Source organism: Alligator mississippiensis, chromosome 3 (genome assembly GCF_030867095.1).
Source record: "Alligator mississippiensis isolate rAllMis1 chromosome 3, rAllMis1, whole genome shotgun sequence".
In the NCBI taxonomy this organism is placed as follows: Eukaryota; Metazoa; Chordata; order Crocodylia; family Alligatoridae; genus Alligator; species Alligator mississippiensis.
Window position 1 is genome coordinate 6,728,994 of NC_081826.1, and position 23,685 is coordinate 6,752,678.

At 54.3% G+C, this 23,685-nt stretch overlaps 1 protein-coding gene across 10 annotated transcripts in view; it reads left to right on the forward strand.

Annotated features, from left to right (window-relative positions):
- PTP4A3 (protein tyrosine phosphatase 4A3) overlaps nucleotides 1-23,685 on the forward strand; it is a 115,854-nt gene that overhangs the window by 61,580 nt on the left and 30,589 nt on the right. Inside the window, exon 1 of one of the 10 annotated variants that reach the window (XM_019481816.2) lies at nucleotides 4,764-4,877. The exons of 7 other annotated variants lie outside the window; for them this stretch is intronic. The gene's annotated coding sequence lies outside the window, so the exon portion shown is untranslated. Of the gene's footprint in view, nucleotides 1-4,763; nucleotides 4,878-18,345; nucleotides 18,614-21,260; nucleotides 21,627-23,685 lie in introns of those variants that run through there. 2 more of the 10 variants (XM_019481814.2, XM_006271245.4) reach the window with 2 other exon arrangements.

Consider the following 23,685-nt stretch of genomic DNA (forward strand, 5'->3'; position numbering starts at 1 on the left):
CACACGGCCCACGTCGCTGCCACCGACCAAAGGACCCCTCTTCCCGCATGGTTGTGTTGGTAGAAGACTGACGGCGGGTGGACGGTCTCAGCAGTGTAGGCACGGCTGACCCAGAGCAGCTGCTTTGGAGATCCCAAGTGCAGAACCAGTGTCCATGATGGCTCACGGCGCTACCCAAAACGTACACCGTTCCTGTTCGATGCCAAGCAAGTGGTACGTGGCACAGCAGAGCCGCCACCCAGAGCCGCAGGATCTCAGCCCTGCTCTTCCCTTCCCCTCCGCTCGAAAACCCGTCATAGCACCGAGCCAGAGCTCAGCCCATTGCCAGCTCTGGCTCCCATTGCCCCGTGGAGCCTGCTGACGGCTCAGCCGTGCAGAACCAGCCGATCGGTTGCCAGCTTGTCCCATGCGCCCTGAGGCTGGGAGAGGAAAGGTGGCTGCAGGCACAAGCCTGAAAGCAGAGCTTGGCAGCGCGGCGGGTCAAACGAGGCTCCTTTTGCAGCGAGTCTGTCCAGCATGATCAGCCGTGTGCCAATCCAGTGCACGCAAGCTGGCACGTGAACCAGAGTGGAGCTTGCAGGGCCGGTCCATTGCCTCATCAGGAGGGAGAGCTCCCATCTGTGTTTTGCAATGCCCAAAACGGTTGGGAAACCATCCACCTAGCCGGTCAGCCCAGCATCCCTGACCCCATTCAGCCCACGGCCTTACTCAGCAGTGATTCATAGAGTCGCCACGTGGTGAAGAGGGTGGAAACTACCTACATGGCTGTTACTGCAGCATCCTCCTTGTGTAAGGGCTGTTCTCAGCCCTGCTTTACAGCTCGTGGCTCAGCCCCCCAAGGCTCACAGAAGGCATTGATTATTGGAGCAATTCCTCGAACCCAGATCTCGGTCCTAGGCAAGTTTCCTCATGGGACTATCTTTCTGCTAGGGGAAACCATGCAACCAAATGGTTTTCCATCTCCCCCAATCTCATGCTCCCTGCTGAAGCAGCTTGGTATTTCTCTGTCTAAAACCAAATGACCTCTTGAATGAAATGAAAAATTTCCCTGCCATATTCTTGGGCAAACCCCTCTAAAAACTGCCATTTCTGGAAACAAAGCAACAAAAAATCCCACCCTTGAGGGGAAAAAAAAAACCCCAAGTGCCCGTTCTTCCCCTTCACGTCTCGTGGCAACAACACCGCCTTTCCCATCCAGCTCGGCTTTATTCTCAAGGGGCTTCTGGGAGGCAAAGGTACTTTCACGTGCCTCATCCTTCCTTCTGATTGACGCATCTTTCCTGCCCCTACGTCCGCCCGCCGGGTGGGCGAGGGCCTTAGTGGAGAGGCCCGAGTGGGTGATAGCACGGTGCTTTTTCCGGCTGCACCTGGCACGCTCTGCTCCCCGGCGCGGCGCGGCACACAGATGTGGGGCTGTGTTGTTTCCCTTGCAGGCCTTTCATCTCTGGTTCCTGTTTCCTTCCACGCCCTTTCTCCCACAGGGAATTTCTGAACTCTTCTTTCCTCTGGCCGTTCCTTCGCTGCGGTCGCGGTTGTAACCAGCCCAGTATCACGTAGCCTCAGATCTGCCTTTTTTTAAACCCTGCCGCACTGGAAGTCCTGCCTGGGCCCGGATGCCCGGGGCACCTTCCTTTTGGCCTTTGTGGCGGGACTTGCGTCCATGCATGGAGTTGACTCTTGGAGCATCCAGGCTTCACCTGTCCTGTTTGCTGTGGGTTGTCTGCATGCTGCCTTTGCTTTCAGCTCTCCTTTGCCTTTGCTCTGCTGCCTTGCAAGGTAGGCTCGACCACACTCGGGTGCCCAGCTGCCCGGCCCTCTGATGCCAGGCTGCACTGATGATACCTGGAGTCAATGCAAGCACCCTGCCTTCTCAAACGTCCCAGCCAGCATCTCAGCTGCCAATGCGCCCTCCTGCCATCGACAAATCGGTCACCTTCAACGCTTGCTTTTTCTTGGCAACCCAAAAGCAACTTTTTTCCTCCCCTCCACCACCATGGTGGCTCTTAGGAGCAAAGGACAAGCTTTGGTTAGAGGAAGAGAATCGTACCGACCGTCCTGTAAACAGGGTTTGATGATGTGCCCGAACTCGAGATCAGCGTTGAGGCCTCAGGATAGAGATGTTCTCCTGCAGAGTTGGGGGGCGGGGGAGGAGGGAAAACACATCCTTCTTTATTGCAAGGAGAAGGGATGAAGAAAACAGACTAGTTTAGCACAGGAGCCAACCCAGCAGCACTAGTGATTGGATTTCATCTTTTTTAGAAGAATGACTCGAATTGAAGGGGTTTTGTGTGCTTTTTTTTAAAGTCGTGGCAATATAATTATTTTTTTGTGGAATTAATACTCCCGCAGAAACTCCCCTCCAGGGAGCCATGCAAAGAGCTTTAGCAAATGAAATGGTTCTTTTTTTTTTTCATAATCGCCTTGGAAAGTCTGTCTTTTTCCCTCTGATTTAAGGAGAGGGTCTTTCTGTTAAAACTTAAACAGACTTTGCCGATTCTCCGGCTTTTGTAATATCTGGCTTTGGCCGGCTTCCCTGTAAGGGAGCTGAGGAGCCGGCTGGCCAGGCTGGTCAAGATGTTCCCTTCTGTGATTTTTGCTTTTCAAGCCCCTTCGACAATAGCTCCCATAGCGCCGCAGTGAAAAGTGATTATTTTGCTCAATCTAGGGGAAGAGAAGAGAAGATGCTCTTTCCCCTACCCGGGTCTCCAAAGGGGGCTGGCACCCACAGGAAGGTCTGGGAGCGGTGGCATGTGCTGCACTGCCCCCAGGTTGGGGACACAGTAGCATGACCAGCTGCAGGAAGGCAGGGAAGCCTCTTGTCACACCATGACAGCGAGAAAAAGCAATGGATCTGCCAGTTCCCAGATAATCTCTGGTAACCAGGGCAACTTGGAGAAATGGGAGCTTTCAGATGGAAATGAGACCCTTTAAGATGGTTCCCCGAGAGGGCGCGGGGTGAGAACCTGGCTTGCATAGGTCTCGATTCCCTTCACAAGACAGACGCTCAAGCCCTCGTCCTAAAAGGGCAGGGCTTTGTATGGAGGGAGCCGGGCTTATCGGAGCATGCCGCACATGCCTGTGGGATCAGACAAAACCGTGGCTGTGGAGTGGGGTGGGAGAGCACTGTCTGCACGGGAGGGGGTCTCCTATGTGCCGGCCCTGGTGCTTTGCATTCGCTGCCCTCCTTGACCTTTCCGGCGGTGTGCAGGATGGTGCTGTCCCGGGGCAGCATGCCAGCTCTTTGGTAGCGAGCTGCAAGCGCATCTCCCCTGCTTCCCCGGGCCGTGCAGGGGACGGGCGTGAGAAATGCAGACGTGCTTGGCTTGTTTCAGGTCCACCTGGTTTGAAGCGGCTGCAGGTTGGGAGCGCTGACATCTGACCAGCGTGCCACCCAGCAAACGTCGCTGCTATGCCTAAGCAAGTGGGTCGTGCTCCTTGCCACGCGGTCAGCATGAACTGGCGTGAACACCCCGTACCTACAACTCCACGAATAGTCTTCCCTGGAAGACATGCCTGGAAGTCCTGAGCTGGGCTGGAGCTGTGCCCTGGGGGCTGCCTGCCACTAATCCTCCCTGCCGACAGAGACATTTGTGCGAGCAGAGCAGGGCTGCCTCTCCTCCAAGAGCCGGGGTCAAAGCACCAGCAAATTCCCTGGCCCACACTTGGGGCTCTGCAGGAGACCGGTGCTCCCCTGAGCCTCCCCTGTGGTGTCTGCTGCTGGGTGGGGGGCTTCCAGCTGCATGGGGGCAGCTGGGAGGGGAGCTGTCTTGCTCCTATGGGAGGAAGAGGGTGGATGCTTGGAGCCTCCCATGATGCAGCTTGCTCCAGGGGCCGACACTTTGAACCTCTAGCTAGTGCAGAGTCCAAACCCCCCCAGGACCTGGACCTGTCCGAAATTGGAGCCCTTGAAGCTAGTTTTCTTTTGGAGCAAGAGTCCTTCATTTCCCCCCGTGAACCACGTGTGCACTTGAAATTCCCACCCCGCCTCAATCCCCCCACAGCGCTCAGCTCCTGCCTGCCTTCCCCCACCAGCTCATGCTTGCAGGGATCCAGACTCAGGCTGGAGGGTAATTCTGAGCATACTGTTTAAGGACAAAATGAAATGCGTCTAAAGATCAGGTCCTGCATGGAGGAACGGCAGAGGGGCCCCGCAGCTTCCCCCACCAATGGCACATCCCTGCAAACAGCTGGCGGGCGGCCTCCCAGCTGCCCTTTGTCACCATAAGCTGTCATCGCCCTTTGGAGTAGAGAGCACGTTGACGGCTCCTCGCCTGCGTCTTATACGCGATCAGCGAACTCAGAGCAAGGGCCTGGAGCATCTCTCCGGGGAAAATAGTCAACGCCGATTTTATTTTTTACAGGGAACTGGAAACCTGACAACCTGGCTGCCTTCAGGCCGCCCGGCAAAGAGCAGAGCTGGGACAAGCCCAGCTCCATTTCAAGTAACAGACCTTAACCGACCTGTTAAGGGTTAAACGAGTTTGACTCGTCCCGCTTACCGCTCTCTCTGCATCCTACAATTACGGCCAGCTGAGGTTTCAGCTGAAGATGCTTATGGCACAGTGTAATTGCAGTGGGGACGCTAAGGGTTTCTTTCAGGGAGGATCTTTTTTTTTTTTTTTTTTTTTAAAGGGGGAGGGAAAAAAAAAGCTTCAAACAGTTCAGCCCTTGAAAATGAATGCCTCTGCCTATGCAAATTAAAAGGCAAAAATCCAGTGCAGAAGGTGGAACTTAGCAGGCTGAAGTCATCGTCCTGCACGGCGTGTTAAATACGGCCCCGGCCGGCAGCGGGGAGGCAGAGCAAGGGCTCTGGGGGCGGCCTGCCTTGCCCCGGACTGCAAAGCCGACCGGATTTGAGAGGCGCCGGCGCCCTGGGGGTGAGTGGGGCACGGTCCGATCCTGACTGAGCATTCAGCGGGGCTGTGCTCATCGCCTGCTGTCTCTTTGCTTCTGGTGTCTTCTTGCCTCTGGACCCTTCTGCCTTGTTCTGACTCCCTGGAAGAGGTTTATAGTAGGTTTTTAAGGCTAGTCGTAGCCCTGGGTTGAGTCGGATGCAGCCGCCCTGCTGCATCTCTGCTGATGGATGTTTGCTCCCGCAGCTTGCCGTAGCTCCGGGTGCTGCCTGGCTCCTCTGATCGGCGCTGTGCCCCTTCCCCTCGCGCTGCAGACCTACGCTGTGTATCAAAGCAATAGCTGGAGGCTGCCAAGCCTCACTGAAGAGTCCCCAGCATGCTCTTTGCCGGGGGCTAAGGGATAAGCCAGAGCAAGGTGCCTGTTAGTGAGAGCTTGGGTTCACCTGGAGTCTGCCTGCGTGCGGATGCCCGTGAGCATCCCCTGCACGCACGCTGTATGCAAATGGGTATTTGTGGGAGGCGGAAACAAAACCCCGGTTTGTTCTGCATTAATCGTTCTCTTTAATATGAACCTGAGCCCGGTGCTGATTGCAGACTGAATGGCAAAGTGACTTGAGGCTGGAGACCTTCCCCGGCCCTGTCCAGCCATGCGCTTTGGCCTGCCAGCATCCGGGGCTGCCCAGGGCTGGTCGGTGTTTGACTCTAGCCGGCGAGTGCATGGCATTGGTCCTGAGGGGGAGCCAGGGGTGTTTTGTGGCTTGCTTCTTTCATTTGTGACCTAGCTAAATGCAAGGATAATCCCGCTATTAAAAATAGCACTTCCCCTTCCCACGCACACAACCCTGTGTAGGGGCCAAAGCAATCGCTCCCTTGCCCAGAGGTGAAAGGCTAGGATGCATACAGCATTGGCCAGGGATATAGCCTAGGTCTTAGGTGTACACTGCCCTCTACTGGCTGCAATACAGATTTCTCAGCCATGTCAGAGACCCTCAACTGCTGGAAGCTAACGGAGAGTCTCCTTTTAGCTCGGACGTTAGATTGAAGCCTGTTGACCAGCTGCTGCCATGAAGTTCCAGATGCCTTGTGTTGTACGGGGTATCAACAGCCATGAATTGGGCTCTGCCTTGCCTAAGACAAAGGGTATGTTTCCAGCCCACGATAAGCTAAGCTAACCAGCCTTAAATTGCGCTTACTTTAAAAAGCATCTCTTTTCCCTAGCGAAGACAAAGCCTGAAGTACTCATTACAGCTCTAAGTAATGAATGCCATGAGCACAGACAGGGCCTTTTGAAGCTATTATCATCCTTGTATGCAAATCCTTTATTTTGGATCTTCCTGAAATTGTACATTCTTTTTGGATCTGACAGTAGGGGCTATTATAGGAACAAGTTTGCTCCCTGGAGGTCAAAAGGACACTTGTCTGAATGAGCTCTGTGTACATGCCACGGTTTTTGCCCTTTCTTGCGCTGCAGCTGCATGACTGTTTGCATGAGTGGGATTTCTGGACGCTTTAAAAGTCCTTCTGGTGCATTAACTCCTCGGGCGTAGTTTAGTTTGGCTCACTGTGAATTAAAGCGTTACATCCATGGATTCGTTGCGTGCAAACACGAATAGCTTCTGCTTTCGATTTGCTTCCACTCTTTTGCTGGCTCCCTTTTTCCCACAGTTGCATGGCAGGGCACAGGCATGGAGTTGGGGCCCTGGGCTGGGTGGGGCAGTGCTGGACCATCCTGCTGTCCTGTGGCGTTGGCCAGGGACCAGGCTTAATTCGTTTGAAAACCTAGCACATGCAAACACTGATGCGACGCTCCAAAATAAACCAGTTTAAATTTTATAAACCTATTTAATGTAATGAGGATTAAAACCCATGGTGTGTACAGGCATCCCTTATGTCAGGATGACTTACTGTTACTGTGATGTATTGTATCCAGGAGTCTCCAGGCAGCTACAGAGAGGAGTGAAAGTATTGTACCCATGCTAGAAACTGAGGCTCAGAAACAATTTAACAATAAAGCAGTATCTCAACTCCCAAAAGTCTTAGCCAGACCATGGCTGATTCCAGCTGGGATGGGATTCCTGTTTCCCAGCTCCGTGGTCAGGAGAAATTCCCTGATACGGTTCACTTCTGTTAGCTACCGTAGTGTCAATTGCTGAGAAGGTTGAACTATAAAGCAGAGGGGTTAGGAAAAATGGCTTATACTAACTGCTCTCCCACATCAGGGCAGGGCTCCATTGTGCTAGATGGTGTGTATACGGATAATGAGCTGCAGATGGACTGTGCACCCAAAGAATAGTCAGTGGTGCAGAGAAGGAGGATGTGGCTTGATCAGCTAGCCCCGCTGTCTGTGGCCAGCCCCTTTGTCTGGTAGCCTCTGCTTAGTGCTCTCAGTTTGCATTCCCTCATCGGGGCCTCACTTGACCGAAGCGTAGCTTGGGTTTAGGCAGCACAGGAGTCTGAAGGCCAAAGAGCGCCTGGAGCAGCGTGTGCTGGGGAAGAGGCATCCTCATCCAAAAGGTGATTTACTGCATGTTCCCGGGCAGCGTCCAGATCCCCAGCGGCTCTCAAGTCAGGAGGATATTTATTTGCTTGACAGGTTATTAAAACAGAAAGCTCCATTTCTCGGTGTTCTGCCATGCTTCATGTGGTAACCGGCCTCCCAGCCCGCATCGCTGGGACGATTTGCAATTGAAAACCTGTTAAAAATTGCTGGATTCGGGCTGAATCTCCAGTGAGCGGACTTGCCAAAAATATTTAAAACGCTGAGACCTGGTGGGAAATAAGGGATCTTGAGGTCTCCTGAAGCTGATGTGACCTGTGTCTTAGACGTGCTGCTTCGGGGGTTTGGTAGTACCTGTCCTGGGAACGTCTAAGACGTTCGGATAGCGTTGGCCTTGCCTTGAGAGGGAGCGATGCCTGTTCCTCTCTGAGTGTCTTGCAAGCTCTGGCATCGGTTGAAACCTCTTCTCGCCTGTAAAAGCCACACAGTATCTTCCCTGGTGAGATTTTTTTTTTAATTAAAAGCAACATTTCTCCGAGCTCCCGTTGGCAGCAGCTGCTCCAGCAGAGGCAACATTTATGGCACACAATCAATCTTGGCAGCCCCGGCTCGGAGCTTTACAAGTCGTTACTTGGGCAATACGTAACAGAAATCAGCCCTTCTCTGCAGCTAAATGCCTTGCCGAGACGCACAGGCGCTAACTTGGGCGCGGTGATTGCTATGTTCCACCAACTGCCCTGGAAATGAGCTCCCTTGTCCCCCTGCTTCGTGCCGTGCTAGCGAGAATCCCCCTTCCACTCCTTTGCACGTATTTTTCTTTTTAACTTCCAAGTCTTGGAGAGGGGCCCGAGCTGCCTGCAGGGAGCTGTGCCGCTGGCTCCTAATAACAGGCCTGGGTGTGTGACAGGATGTGTCATTTTTAGCTCCTGCCGGGATGGTTCCCTTCCACGGGATGCTGAGGTTGTCACATAGCCACGGGGGCAGGTGCTGCTGTGTGCCAAGCACCGGCTAAGGGCAAATGGCACAGGACCAGGGGGAGCAGGGATGGAGGCGCAGATGAAGAAAGGAGCAAGCAGGTGACAGCCGGCCGACCTCCAAAGTGCTCTGAGCAAGGACGTCGTTCAGTCTTGCCTGGACTCTGACTGCCCTTCTGCAAGCGAGGCCAGATCCTGAGCCCTGCACCATTCAAGATGGAGAGGCTGGTTTAACATGGCAGGCATAAATTGCAGCCCAATCTGTGTTAAGAAGGGGAAGGTGTTTAGTCGGACTCACTTGCTCTATTAGTGCATATTGCCTTCTGCTATGTGTCCAGAGAGCTGCAGGTGTGTTTTGGAGTCGGCACAAATGCCAATGTGCCCAGAAACCATCCATCGGGGCTGCACGTGTACTTTGTGGCTGCTTGTGCATGTATAACAAGAGGGTTAAAGGTGGGAGGTCGCAACTTTCCTTTGGGTCTCTCTTACCGCCCGTAGGGAGGCATCTGGCATGCGTCTGGCCCACCAGCTCCGAGCTAAAGCAAAATGTATTTGAAATTTTTCGAAGTCAAATCTCATACCGCTCTCAAGAACTAATCTGGACCGAACTCTGCTGGCCAGAACCTCTTATCCTGGCTCCTTTCATCTGCAGCCATCAGGCACTATTCTTCTTGCAATGGCTATGCCATCCAGAAGGACGGGCATGTCAGGATGGTCCTCCTGCCTGGAGAACTGTTTCAATAACAGATGTGGGTCTGTGCTCAAGCTCGCAGGTTCCAGCTCACAAGGCTCAAAGTGTATCTTGTAAAATAGTCCAGGAAAGCCTTCAGACCTTGAAGAGAGAGGGTCCAAACCCTGTCAAGGCAGCAGCATCCAGCTCCCCAGCGACCAGACAGGTGACCCCAATAGGAAGTGCAACAGAAATGGAGCCATGGAAAGATCTTTCAGACATCAGCATGGACACCTTTGCCACTGTTTCCCCTGCCCACCCCACAAGCCAACACCAGCACTTCCAGAGCCAGGCACCAAAAGGAGCAAAGCAGCCTGCTTCAAATGCAGAGACAAACTGGAGAAGTTGCTTTGTACCTGCCTAACAGGACAGCCCACCCCAGTCTCCGGAGCGAGGTTCTCCAAGTCCGACACGGTGCTGAGAGCTGGAGAGAAGCTAATAGCCTCTGATGCCACAAACGCTGCATTCACCTTGGACTTGAAGGATGAGACTGGCAGAAATAGGTTTGCCACCAATGCCAAGACTTTCTATAGCACTGAGCCCGGTATTGGGAGCCCTGAAGCTATTGGTGCCACCCTTGTAGAGGTCAATCTGACAGCACAGAAGGACTCTCAGTGGCGTGACTTATTTAGGAGGACGTCGTCTCCACAGCTTGGCATGGCAGAATTGCAGACCTTGTTGGCCAGACCTCTTTGCCAGGACAAAGCTTGGCCTCCTAAGCTCTTCTCTGCTTTCTCGTGAGGAAGAGTTTTATGGGTGAGTTAGTGGCTGTGCAGCACTGAATGCCCTGGCACCGTGGCCAGGTCTGAGACTACAGCTGCGTCCCTGTGCAGAGCACGGTGACTTCAGACACAGGGCATCCCCATGAAAATGCAGGCTTCACGGTTAAGGACTTGCTTTTGGAGGGGCTCAGCTATTCAAGTGGTTGTATCCAGCACATCACAAGGCCGGGTGTGCTCATGGCAGTGTTGGAGGGGATAACACTGTGTTGCCACCAACTTCCTAGAGAGCCTCTCTCTCCAAACATCAAGACACATCTTACATCCAGGGAGGATGCTGTTTCTGCACTCGTGCAGCCTCATGGAGAATAGGGGCTTGCCTTCCCAGTACCCAGGCTGCTACGAGATGCGAGTCCCCATAATCCTTTCCTCCACCCTGAGGGGTAGGGATGGATTTAAAACAGCAAGGGAAGTGATGGAGAGTTGCAGACCCCAGTGCAACTTTGGGCCCAGAGGAAAGCAAGAGAAAATGCGTGGCACGTGGTCAGCTCCAGCGACCACACCAACCACCCCCTGCCCTATGGGGAACCCTTCTGCATCAGGGCAGCAATAGGCTCCAGATGCCAGCTCCCACGTAGTGGCTGAGCCTGTCAGCAGCACCTCACCGAGACCACGACCTTCTTGCCAGCCCCGTGTTGCTGTTGGGAGCCGGGTCACTCCTGGATACTGAGCTTGGCAGAGGGTTGGTTAAGAAAACCTTTCTGATGGAGAAAGCACCTGCCTTTACTGTGAGCCGCATTAGTCCACCGACCATGTAGTAGATGCTGAGAAGAAGTTATGAATGGCATGAAAGCTCAAGCAGCAACATGTTGTGAAAGGCTCTTGCTTCCTCATACAACCCAGGTGCAATTTTCTTTGTGTTGGGGACAAAAGAGACTTGGTAACGATGGAAAGGATTTTCAAAACATTGGCACTGACTGTACCCCGAGTTTTCCTATATTGCATTCTTGGGACACCGGGTTTAGCATCGTGCTTCCAACTAGGTTGCCTTCAGAGGCACGTTCAAGTCTTCACAGCCCTTCACCCATCTTGAAGCATCTGCTCGGTGGTTTAGCAGGTGCATAATTAAACGAAAAGGCACCCTTTGTGGTTTGACATTACATTTCCCCCGGTGCTTAGGTTAGCCTGAAGTCTTGTCCTGACATCATAAGTGTGATGTGCTTGGAGGTTTTCAAGAGCAGGTTAGACCGACACTAGGCTGGGGAGGTTGAGTCAGGGATGATCCTGCCTTGAGCAGGAGGCTGGACTAGATAGCCTTGTGAGGTCCCTTCCAGCCCTCCTGGCTGTGATCCTGTGATCCCTGGTGATTTGTTGGTCTCCTCCCCAGAGGTGGCTGCATTTTCCTTCTGTTTGCTCTCTCTCTGTGTGTTTGGTGAGCTGCTCTAGGGTCATTCAGGACACAAGGCAGCGAATGTAAATGAATGGCATTCTCCTGCCATTCACCTTGGCAAGCCCTGTGCTTTTTAAACTTCCTGCAAGGGACTGTGCAGGGGTGGGGAAGCAACGGCAGGAAAGGAAATGCTAACACATGCCTAACATTGCTGCTGCTATTGTGTGCGGGGCGGTCTGTAACAAGCAGGCCTCAGAATGAACTTCTGCCTCTTGCTTTTTCCTGCGGGCTCTTTTTCGACCTCCCTTTCCTGTGAAAACCCCCCGGAAAAGTTCAAGGGCTCAAACAGACCCTGCTTCCCCCATTGGATTCAGGCAGGTTTCATTTGTCTCTAAGCCCAAAGCGAGCCCATGAGCCTGGCACTTATGTTGCATGGTAGTATCCCTGGCAAGAAACAAGGCAGCCAATTCAAGCCTTGAGCTGCCTGTTTTGTGTGCATCTCCTGCTCGGCCCCAGATCCCGGGGACACAGCTGAAGGCATCTGGGGCCTGATATTTTGAGGTCCTGAGCACCTCGAGCGCTCTCTGGCTTCTCTCAGAAAATCAAAACCAGGTATTTTAAAGGTGGCATCTGCTTCTGAGCATGTGAGCTTTTGCCCCTTTCCCTCGTGTTTCCCGTCTACCGTAGGGATCGTGGTTTCCCAGGAGGTGTGCACACCGATGCTGGCACAGCACCTGGAAAACGTGCAGCTCGTGTCGTGATGGAGCAAGAGGCAGGGAGGGCACCCGAGGTGGGCACGAGGAGGAGGAGGCTGCCGAGGTCACGGGGCTCTGCACCCAGACTCGGCTTTCCCTGCGGTCTGGGTGACGGCATGCAGCAAACCAGTGCAAAGACAGGACGTGCAGGATGGTGGCTTGCAAAGCTGAGTTACCAGCTGTGGCCCGTCTCAAGACTGCTCTCACCCAGGTCCTTGGTCTGAAGGATGCAGCAGGATCAGGAGAAGGAAGGATTCCCCAGGGGAGAGCGGGGTGTCCAGGTGGCTTTTGCAAAGCTGTAGGAATACAGATACGCCCCTAGGGCTATATCGGGGCTCCCCGGTGAAGCAGGGAGGGTGAAGCAGAGTGAGGGAGATGAGAAAACTAAATCCCAGAAAGCAGCCGGAGACTTGGATTGCCACCCTGCAAGCCAGCTGGAGGTCAAGCAAGGACGCGGCTTAGCAGCAGCTCCTCAGCATTGCCTGACGTGACTGCATCTCGGGGGAGAGCACCATACGGCGGCAAAGCCTTTACTCCCGCGCTTGTGTGACAGCAGTGTGCAGAGAGTGGAGGGAGACCGGAGCCCTGTAGTGCCAGGCACTAACAAATAGTCTCTGCCCCAGGGAATTTGCATTCAGTCTCAGTGGGCAGGACAGGGCATGCACCTGTGTGTGTGTCCTGGCAGAAGAAAATGGGAGGATGAATACTCCCATTACACAGGTGGTAGCTGAGGTCACGCAGAGCCAAAGTCCTGTTTTCTTTTGTATCCTTTTAAACGCAAGCCTTTGATGTTTGTAGTTGGTTTACAAAGCTGTTGGGCTACTGTGTGGATGGCCACAATACAACAAAGTTCAGCATCCTCTAAGGAAGAATAGGACTAAAATGAAGCCCCCGGACACGCAGCCTTTAAAGGATTCCCAAGGAGACTGAAAGACCCTGGGCGCCCAACGTGAGGACACTGCAATTCTTGCTCTCCGCGTGGTGACCCCTTAACGCGGCTGAACAAAAAAAGGACGTGTAATCAGGGAAGGGAAAAGGAGGCCAGAAGTTACTCGGCGCAAGCGGCCGCCTTTCAGGAGTGGGAAATCCAATCCAAGCGAGATCGCTTGAAGCAGGTGACAGCCATGGGTCCAGCATAGGATACACATTTAAATGGTGGAAGAGCACATCTCTGAAAGTATAAAAAGTGAAAGAAATCCTCTAATCAGAGGCTAGAAACCTATGAGAAATCTCAGGGGCATTAAAGCCGATGAGGACATTGCCAAGAAACTAAGCAACCGTCTGCCTTGGTCATCACCTGAGTGCTGAAGAATGAGCTGCATTTGGGGGCTGGTGTTACCAGTGTTGGAAAAGACAGGCAAAGATTTCTTAGGGCGATGTCTTTTATCGGTCTGTAGTTGGCACAGTTAAGACAAGCTTTTTGAATGTAAGATGTTCTTCGTCGGGTCTCTGCTTAATTGGCCCTACATCATTGGGCCGATAAAAGATATCCCCCTAAGAAATCTTTGCCTCTCGCATAATTTCTGGACCGTCACGGCTACAGCATCACTCTTGCACTATGGGAACAGATGGACTCCGTTTTCAAATCAGTTACCAGTAAATTGACTGGAATAATCGTAGCAGCGCTGATTTGAGCGGGTCGTTAGCTCCTCCCGAAGAGCTGAACTGATGAGATCCAGAGTTTGCGCTGCCGGGCAGAATCTGCCCCTTCTCTTTGAAGGGTGTCAGCTCTCTTCTGAAAGCAAGCAAACCTGTTTGCTGGAGAAAATGTCATTCAAGTGAAAAGAGGGATGTAGAGGACAGGGCGGGACGGCCCCTAGACGAAATGGTTCGAAGAGGTATGAGCTGCTGTAGGTCACAACCTGCGTCGGCCTGCCGAAAAAGCCGAACCGGTTGCTCCCAGGTGCCGTGCTGCCCTGTCTTTTGGCTTTTGGGAGCGAATGAATACGGAGCTGACATTTGCTCACGCTCAAAGGCTGCATGCTGCCAGCCCCAAACTGCACCCGATCTTGCTCCTGGGGTTGAGGGTGCAATGAAGGTGTAGCAAGCACTAGCCACCTGACTCGGTCCCTGGAGTGGACTTGTATAACCAGGCTGAAGCCCAGACGGCACCTTCGCGGCGCTGTCCTCCGCAGGAGCAAAGAGCGTGCTAGCTTGGGTGTGCGGGGCACTTTCCAACAGCAGCAGACATAGCCTGAGGCTCTGAGAGATGCCTGCCCAGGATGGCTTCATTTCCAGGCCTGGATTCTTTGCATCCTTGTCTGAATTGTTACCCTCTGTCCTGCGTCGGAGGGAACGTCCCGGCTTCGTTTTGACCCCCTGGAAGAGGGTGATGCAGAAAGCTGTGGACTTGGCTGCAAGAGGAATTTGCTCGTGTGACCGAGAAAGCAATGTGCTGATTTCTTTACGTCGTCCTGTGATGGGTTGGTCGGAGGGACACAAGTTGGCTGTTCGTGTGCAGTCTCTAGCACCTATCAGCCAATTTGTCTGCTTAAACCAAAGGAGGAGGGTCGTGGCCAGCTGTCCTGGGTACCCCAAGGGGATGCCCTCCTCAGCCTGGCAATGAAGAGGGTTAGTCCTGGTAGCTGGGCATGGAGGAGTCCCTGTTTCTGCTTCCGGCTAGCAAGCTGGCTTCGATCAAGGCTGTAGGCCAGATGCATCTAAGCTCAGAGCTGAATTGGTGACCTGACACTTTTTGCAGTTCCCTAGCAGACCTCGCGGGCAGCTGCAGACGCCGGGCACCCTGAGTATCGGGGTCCTCTCTTGGCTGAGACACCTCGGTTGGGAGCCCAGTTTGCAAACGCGGGCCCTGAACCTCCCTCCCTGGGTGCCCTATGTCTCTCTTTACCTGCCTCTCCAAGGCCCTGAGTCGCAGCGAGTCTCCATCCTTAGCGGGATGAAGCCGGGCAAACCACCTGCTTCAGCCCCAGGCGAGATGCCTGCGAGGAGCAGCGCCCCTGGTTTCTATAGTGACTGGCAAGCCTCAGCACAGGGCTTTATATTGCGGTGGGTTGCATAAAAAGCTTTTCAGAGTACTTTGCAAAGCCCAAGGATAAGTGCTGGGAGGGTGGTGACACCCAGGGAAATGCAGCTGCTGCTACAAGCTCAGCCTTGGTAATAAAAAGGGAGCTTTGTCTGAAGCTTGCCGCTTAACGCCTTGTCAACAAAGAGATCATCTCTCTTCTTGCAGCAAAGCGCTCTCTGGGGTGGGGGGGAGGAAAAATCGGAGAGACTGTGGGAGCAAGGACTGCCTTCTCCCCTCCACCCCCGCTGCAGAGCAAATGGGGACCTCAAACGCACTCTCCACCTTCCTTGACTTCATGTTTTACAGCAGAAACCCAAATAGCTTCAGATTTCTTCACCTGTTTGATCTGTGCATGTCGCGTTATGGTGTAAGTTGAGATAGCGACCTCTGAAACTCTGTCAGAAACTGGGGGGGGTGTTTCCAGCAGAAGCTGCTGCTCATCTTTTCCTCGTTGTCCAGAAAGTGCTGCACAAACGAAGGGTGCCGGGTAGAAACCCTCTGACCCGGCTTGTAGCAGCGAGACGGTAATAATCCACGTGACGTGGCGTTTACGGCGTGGTGGTGCGCAGCCGACCAAAGAGCAGCAGAATTGCTACTCCGCATCTGAGATTCGGGGCTTATTCTTATCCTCAGGTTGGGGTGTGCATGCGGGGGAAAAAATCTGGAGGTTCGACCCTGGCAAGACCAATGTAAACCCCGTGACCTGGGACTGTGTAGCATGAACAAGGCAAAGCTGATATGCTCACAGGTGTCACGGTCCATCCCTGGTCAGGAAAACGCTGGGAGAAATGGACACTTCTCGTTTTATTCTTGCATCACATGGTGCCATTTTGCACTTCGCTGATGCGTCCCAGCAGGACTGTTTTATTACCCTCTATTAAGGCGAAGCCTTACATTACTGTGTGCCTTGAGGATCCATTTATAGAGATGCGAAATCCACCGTAGGGGGTTTTCAGTGCTGCCGCGGCCAATCCGTTCCACCCCCGGGTGAAGCTTGCCAGGAAGGGGCAGCTTGATTGCTCCCGTAATGCTGTCGCTTCCTGTTTTGATTTTTACATGCTGCAAAATCCAAAGTGCTGGGGATTAACGATCGCAGTATAACAGAGTGGTAGGGTGGATGCAGATTGGGTCAGTGCTCTCCCAGCTTTTAAAGGGATCACAGGGAATTTAGTGGTAGCAGGTAACCGATTTAGTGACTGTTAATACTGGGGGATCACAGAAGTTGGTCCTCCAGAGTAAGAGCCCTCCTGCTGGTGCATTGTAAGACTGACTCCTTGTTCTCGGTGCTGGGGTCCGTCCACAGGACGACGTACCACAGACTGGCCCGGTGTCTTCTGAGCACCAGGTGTCCTGGGTAAGAGGGTATTTGAAATGCTTCAGAAATGATGATGATTTTTCTTTTTTAAGATCCAGCTAATTAATGCTACAGGTAACGCCCCTCTGTCCTCCCATGGTCCCTTCCCAGTGCTCCCAATGTACCTGATGACTGTGACTTCCTAAGAAAGGATGTCATGAAGCTTAAGACATTGGTTTTACAGTTTAGAAGTGGCTCTGAAACGTGGAGCTGACCGGCGCTGGACTTCGAAGCACCCCAGCTGGTCCAGGCTGATGGCTTCCTGGGAGATCCCACATGCCCATTTCTAGGGTCTGAGCTACCACTATTGGAGACCATCATTCCCGTATTGGAAACGCGTGGGTTGGAGCTTGGGGCCAGTCCCAAGGAAGGGAAAACGACTCTGCCTCCCCGCTATAGGCCTCACTAGAGCACGGATTAATACAAGCATTGATCAGTGCACGTGCAAATCACAGAGGCCCTGATCGTAACAGCATGAACCAAAACAGGCCCAAGTGAATTCAGACCTGGGCTCACCATGTCTGCCTTGCACAGAACCACTGGAAAAAGTACTTTGTTAGTCTTAGGGGTGACCCCCAGGCCAACAGATAGAGGGTGAATCGAGAAGACCAGTACAGGAGACCAGATCAAACCTTACAGTGTCCAGGCAAGCAGGTGGCCCTGTCTGGGGTGCACTAATGGGTAAGAAGTAGGATGTGAATACTGTCCCCTGAAGATGTTTTAGTGCTTGGTGAGAACAAGGATGTGGCTGCACTAAACATGAACTTGTTTTGCTCCGTGTCTAAAAAGGGTCCTGGGAACCCTTAGTTCTTGGCCCTGGGCTTGGAGGTTATGCTCATGCCTGCACCATGCCTGCAAATGCCCGCCTAGCACTGTGGACCGGCTGATCACGGATGTTCATGTCTAGGCTTGTTTGTAGACGATAAACCCGGCTGAGCATTTTGTCACTAAGCCTGAGGCCTCTTCCTTGTAACAGTGAGTTTGTTGAGGGCTTGGCATTACGGCAGGTATTGTGACAGCGCACGCACATCTCATCCAGACCGAGGTTGCCGGGGATGACGGGTGACGCCTAACCCCCGAACAACACTGGCGAAGTCAGATGACAGCATCGATGGACAACACGGTCGGCTCCGTGGAGACCTATGCCCGTACGCAGCTCTCGTGGTATCGGCGTGGCTGCGGCTGAATCGCCGCGTCCGAACTCTGCCAGTGGATAGGAGCCGGGTGTGCACGGCCACCTGGGATCACATCTGCAAATGCCTGCATCCCTGCCCGAGCGCTCTGCTCCTCCCGCACCCACGGCTTGCCATGAATCTGACCTCTTCAAAAGAGCTTGGCAGCACTTGGGGGTTCAGATCCCCTTGAATCCAGCCCTTCACACTTGAAGCTCCTTTGACAACTCCCCACTGTAAATTTTGCTAGGCAGATGTACAGCACCTAACACGGTCGGGCCCAGAGAGAGCCACTGCGTTGAGAGAGGTGAATGGTAATCAACCTTTTCATTAGCAGAAAGACTAATGGTTTTAACAGCCAAGTCAGGTGACTCTTGTTTTTTTTTTAATGCTACTTGTTTTAATGGTCAAGCTGCTTTGGCTGTGAGAGTCGCTTCCTGGCCGTTTCCTGCCGCGGTGACAGAACAAGGGCCCCAGATGTGCGTTTCCTGCTTCCAGGAGCCAAGGAGCGAGTGGAAATGTCTGCTTTTGTCTCGCAGCGGTGTGAACTCGTATTTGTTTCCCCAGCCTCCCTGGCCTTTCACGGCTCCAGGGTTGTTTTTTTTTTCTTCAGTCGAACCAAACACGTTCACCAGATGCAGGGGTGAGAGGGGTGTTAAATATAGAAAGCAGGTGTCTCTCTGAAAGAGAAGTACCCCAGTGTTTATCTGGAGTGCAGAGGGGCTTTCACCGGATACTCCGTGCAAAACAAGCCTGTCGGAGCCGCCTCGTCCCAACTGCAGCCACTTGGGCAGGCCCCGGTGATGGACTGCTTATAAATAGCCCATGGAAGCAAGCTGCGCGGCCACTTTGCATCCTGCAAGGACGCGGGGCCACTTCCCGGGGACTGGACTAGGGCAGCTCGCTGCTTTGGCAGTAGGACGCGGGCCATGAGTCTGGAGTCTGCAGGCTGGTGTGGACCGGGCTGCCCCGAAGGAGGGCTCAGTAGATGCCTCTGAGCTTGGGCATTCGCTGCCTGTGCTGGTGCTGGATGGGTTGTCGTCATCCAGGGACAGGCTGTCCCCTTGCAAGGGCGAGAAGCATGTGATAGAGACTGCTTCCAAGTCTTGTTGGAGGCGATCGCTGTGGCATGTCCTTGGTTTGGGTAAGATTTCAGCCCCTGAGCACGGGGAGGCCGCGAGGATGGGAACTGTGTCTCCTGGGAGATACCTGGGAAGCACTGCTGCTTTCTGCAGGAGCAAGGGCTTTTTGGGGACATCAACAGGCTTCCCCTTTCCATGGCCTCTTTGCTTTTTGTTCTCCTCCCCTTTGCATGTGTGCTGACTTGGGGAGAAAAAGGGGTTGCGGTTGCTCTGTGGAAATGTAGTTCCTCTGTTGCCAGGCCAGGAGTTTCTCCCTGCGCGGCTGGGGGCTTCACTGGGTGAAGAAGATCCCCTTCTCCTCACCCACAGGCCGGGATGTCCAGGGAGTGAGAAGACGGCACGCACGCACATTTGAGCCCCATGCCGGACTCTGGCCGCTCAGGCGTGGGATTGCTGCTTGTGTTGGAGCACGGCCGGCTGCTGCCTGTTCTCGCACAGCACAGTATCCGGCTGGCTCGTCCGGTTTCCACATCCGACTCCGGGCGGGTGAACCCCCCACAGCCTTATGTTGGCGCAAAGGCGTCCACAGAGCACCGTGTTTCCCAGGCAGGGAACCGAGTTTGCACGGGGGAAGGGGTCAGCAGAGCCCACGTGCTCTGGGGGGGATAAAGCAGGAGGTGGGAGGCTCTGCTCTGCTCCCGGCTTGATCTGCGGACTTGGGCTGAGAGAATCGAGCCATCTCCTCGGAGTCAGCGATGGCCGAGGGGGGGGAAGAGGATCTCTGCCCAAGACTGCCCCTTTTTAGAGAACGGCACCATCCAGAAGAGCAAGTCGCATCGACCACCCCAACACACCTTAAGTCCGTCCATACCAGGGTCCCCTCCCTTGCACTGGGATCTGGCTTGTTCTTAATGAGCAAAGGGGCTTTGCCAATGGGCCCCAAACTTGGAGAAGTGCGACTGACCCAGTTTGGGGTCGTGGCTTGGAATGAGGGAAGCGGTGGTTTCTTGGGGACCCGTTCGTTTGCCCTCCGTTTTCAAGTCGCTCCCTTGGCAGAGGTATTTGTGCAGCAGCGCAGTCCCCGGGCAGCAGCGTCCCTTCAGAGGTGAAGGTTTGGGGGGCAAAACGCGCTCCATCTCACGCCAGGTGGACGTCCCTGGCTAGTCTGCGCCAGGCATCCTCCGTGTCAGGGGAGGTGGCGGGCTGGCTGATGTGCTGCAGAGACGTGGGCAGATTTGCAAGCCCACCTCGAGCTACGAGCCTGCACCGGGATTTGAAGGCCACCTGTTGAGAGACCTCTCTCTTGACTGAGCCAGCACCACGGTGGCTGGGGCGAAGGCACGGGAGCAGGATTTGAGAGACTGGCCACCAGGCCAAATTCCCTGACCTATAATCGGGGCCAGATTTTCCAGATGTGCTCGTCATGCCGCAGGCCGCGTTCGCTGGGAAAACTAGCCTGTCTTTCCATGCCTGGTCCCCACTTCCTAAGGTGAACCCGCGTGTCGCTCCCATCTGCACCCTTTACCTAGTCTCCCCTGACTGTAACCTCTTTGGGACAAGGGCAGCTTGTACTCATGCAGCATTTAGTACTGAGGTCCTGCTGGGTTGCAATGGGAGCTGTACCTGTCTTCCTGAACTTCCTGAGCAAAGTCAAATTGGCCAGACCAGCACTCCTGCCTTCAGTCTTTAACCCCTCCAGTGCTGCTAGTTTGCAGTGTTTTCAGCATTGGGTGCATGTAGGCACACCGGGCAGTGGCGCGTTGACATGACTGACGGTAAGGGTGACGGAAACGCGGGGTAGCCGCCCCCCTTCCCGCAGGCGAGCCCAATGCCAGCCGCGTTTCGCGTGGTGTGCACAGCAAGGAGAGAACCAAGCAGAGGCATTTTGCTCTGGCCGATCGTCTCCCGTTTCAGTTTACTTATGTGCTTATGTGCTATTTTGAGAACCGGCCGCATCATGCTAAGCAGCCTGTGACCTGGGGAAGGTACGGGCTTCAAAACAAGAGTCTCGCCGTCGAGTCAGTCTCCTTGTGGGGATATAACGGGGCGCTGACGAGAGCGGCGGACAGTGGTACAGCGCTCCCGTTGGAACTGGAGCTCTCCCCTTTCTCCCACGTGTTCATCACCTGGCCAGTGTATCCCAAAGACTCCACTTAGTTTTGGGGCTTTTGAGTTGCAGAGGCTTGAATCTGTGCAGCAGTGATGTCCTGGGACTGTTTCTTTCTGGAAAGCCCCATAAACGGTATGCTTGCAGGAAGGAGGGGCTCTACAAGTTTGCTGTTGCTTTCCCCTCTAATTGAGCGCACTGCTAAATGTCCTATAGTGGTAGGTGGGGTATCTCTTCATTCCCTGGAGAGATTTTCATGCCCTGCAACTTTCCCCAAGTACTGGCATGTCTCTTGTTCCTCCTCCTGCTTGCACCCTTCCAATGCAAGGAGCCAGCCCCTGTGCTGCTGCTATTCGATCCCATCAAATCCGGGTATGGAAGCACTTTTGTCAGCAGCAGTTATGTAATTCAGACGAGCTGCTCTGCGCTACACCTTAGGACATGCACACGTGTGTGTCCATGTGGGGGTGTGCAGGATCCTGAGAGCAGCAAACCAGGAGAGCTTTAGTAGTGAGACACCCCAGGGAAGTGGCTGCCCTCCTGGCCAGCCAGGCTGTGGTCGGGCTAACCTAGTCCACGTGTCTCTCCTCGCAGCCCAGCTGCTTCCTGGCGCTGCTCGTTACTTATTTACACGTATGCAGACCTACGGCACGCACCCCGTGCTCCTGCTCGTCCTCTCGCAGGCTTCAGGCTTTATAACCCAGCTGTAGAGCAGGCTTCTTTCCAGAGCAAACCTCCACTTCTGTGTTGCCGGGAAGGGGTCTGGATGGAGAAAACCCCGTGGAAAGCTTAGCTGACCTAAGAGCATTAGAGGCGCATTAGTTTGACTTGAGCGGTGTCCGTGCCCTGCGGCCGCTCGGGGCAGACTCGACTGGTTTCAAGCAGAGGGGCTATTCTGGCCAGAAGCGGTGCAGGCTCTGTCCTGCTCGGGGGTCTCGTACGCTGGTGCGGACGCTTGAGACTTAAAGGTAAGAGACGGGTCAGCCTCTGCCGGGCTCTTTGCATGTGATCGATAGTTTGCTGTTGCTTAGAAACCTGGGCAAACATGACAGCGGACATCTCCGTCGCACTTTGCTGGCCAGGGATACGGTAAAGTGTCTCGGTGTGGAGGGGTTTCCTCGGCCCGGCTAGCGGAGCGGTGTGGCGGGGGAGAGGAGGAGGAGGAGGAGGAAAGTCGCGTGGCTTTGTCCCAAAGGGGAGTTTTTTAGGGGAGCTGCTCTACCCTGGAAACATCGGTCTCATTTGCCACACAGCAGGGTGAGGGTGAACGCAGCGGCTCCCTTGCATGGTGGGTAAAGCTGCCTTTGAACCGCGTCCGTGCTGTCTCGGGAGGCAGGTGGTGGCAGGAGTCGGGTGCAGCTTGCCGGGGCAAGCACGGCGGCAGTAGCTGCCAAGGGCGCTTCCCTGCAGTGCTCACTTCCAGCCCCGAGGAAGGACCCGCGCTGGCCGGCACCACGGATGCTCTGCTAAAGCATCTCTGTCTCTCTCTCAGTCGCCTGTTGGTTTTTAATCTCCTGCCTGCTTTGTAAATCCGCCCAGGGATCACTCCCCCACACTCCTCCAGCCAGGCTCTCGCAAACCAGTTCCTCAGCCAACCCCATTTCTGCAGCCCCTTGAGTCCACCTCCAGGCAAAACGCGTCCGCCTTGTTGGCTGGGTCTTATCCTGCCTCCCCTGCACCCGCTGTTCAGCTGTCCGGTCGCAGCCGGGGCCAGAGGACCAGCTCGCTGGTGATCTCAAAGTGTGAGTGCATGCGGGGGAAGGCCAGGCGCCTTCCCCATCCTCCTCGGCTTTGTTGTATGTGCTGGAAACGTGCGCCAGGCTGAACCACTGCTTGCTGCTGGCACCTGGGAGCTAGTGCTAGAGCTAATCTGAGCAGTTGCCAGCCTTGAACCTCCCAGCACCCTGGGGAGGTAGGCAAGAGCCATTGTCCTCAGCTCGCAGATGAGAGGTTGAATCCCAAAGGGACCAGGTGACTTGCCCAAGGTTCCCTAGGAAGTCTGTGGCAGGGCAGGGAACTGAGTGCAGGTCTCTCCATCCCTGTGCTTAGCGCCTGCACCACTGAGCCCTCCTTCCTCCATGGCATTGGTGAAGCTGGTACGAGTCCTGTTTGTTCCTGCCTTTCTTCCCACTGCAATTGCTCCAGGCCAGGAAGCCGGCAGTCCTGCTTGGCTCAAATCCTGAGGCTCTTGGCACTCTGGTGGGTGTTTGAGCCAGGGAGGTGCATGCAGAAGGGAAAGATACCTACAGGGGGACATCCTCTCCCTCCTGGGTAGATCTTGCACTTCTCCCTACTTCTGCCAGCAGCTTCTCCCAATGGCTCCCCTACTTCTGCCGCAGTGGAAGATCTTCCCTAGTAGCAGAGCTCCCAACCCAAGCAGGACCTGAGCAAGGAACTCCTCTCGTGCCTCCTGGAGACTGTAAGGTCAGGATATGCACTGTATATTAATGCCACTCTTGGACCGGTAGGAAGCCTTGGAGGTCCCCGTGGCTTTTGGTGATGTTCTTGACACTGTTGAGCTACATGGGATGGGATAGTCCAGCTGGGGCTATGGCATGTTGACAGCATATGGTTTATCAATACAGGTCCACTCGTGTTTGGGAAGTTTGCGTCCTGGTGTCTGTGCATCTAGACATCCCCCTGCACACCCTAGTCTAGACAAGGTCTGTTGTGGTGCAGGGAAGGAGGCAGAGTCATCTGATGAGGAGGGCACTAGGTTGGCACTCAGGAAATCTAATACCATTCCCAGCCCTTGCAGCAATTCACGTGTCTGTGCAACCCTTGGGCCCTCAGCTTCTCCATGCTCTGGGCTCCATGGTTGAAGAGCACTTCAGTGGTGGCTCCATCTAGCTAAGGTTTGAAAGGAGCTGGCTGGGGACAAGCCATGAAATACGCAGGCTGCTGTTCCTTCCTGCTCCAGGGTTTGCCTCCAGGACGGGGCGTGGGACAGGGCACACTGGGACTAGGAGGCATTAGGGGAATGGGAGTCCCTGGGCACTGCAGGCAGCAAATGGGGAAGCCCAAGAA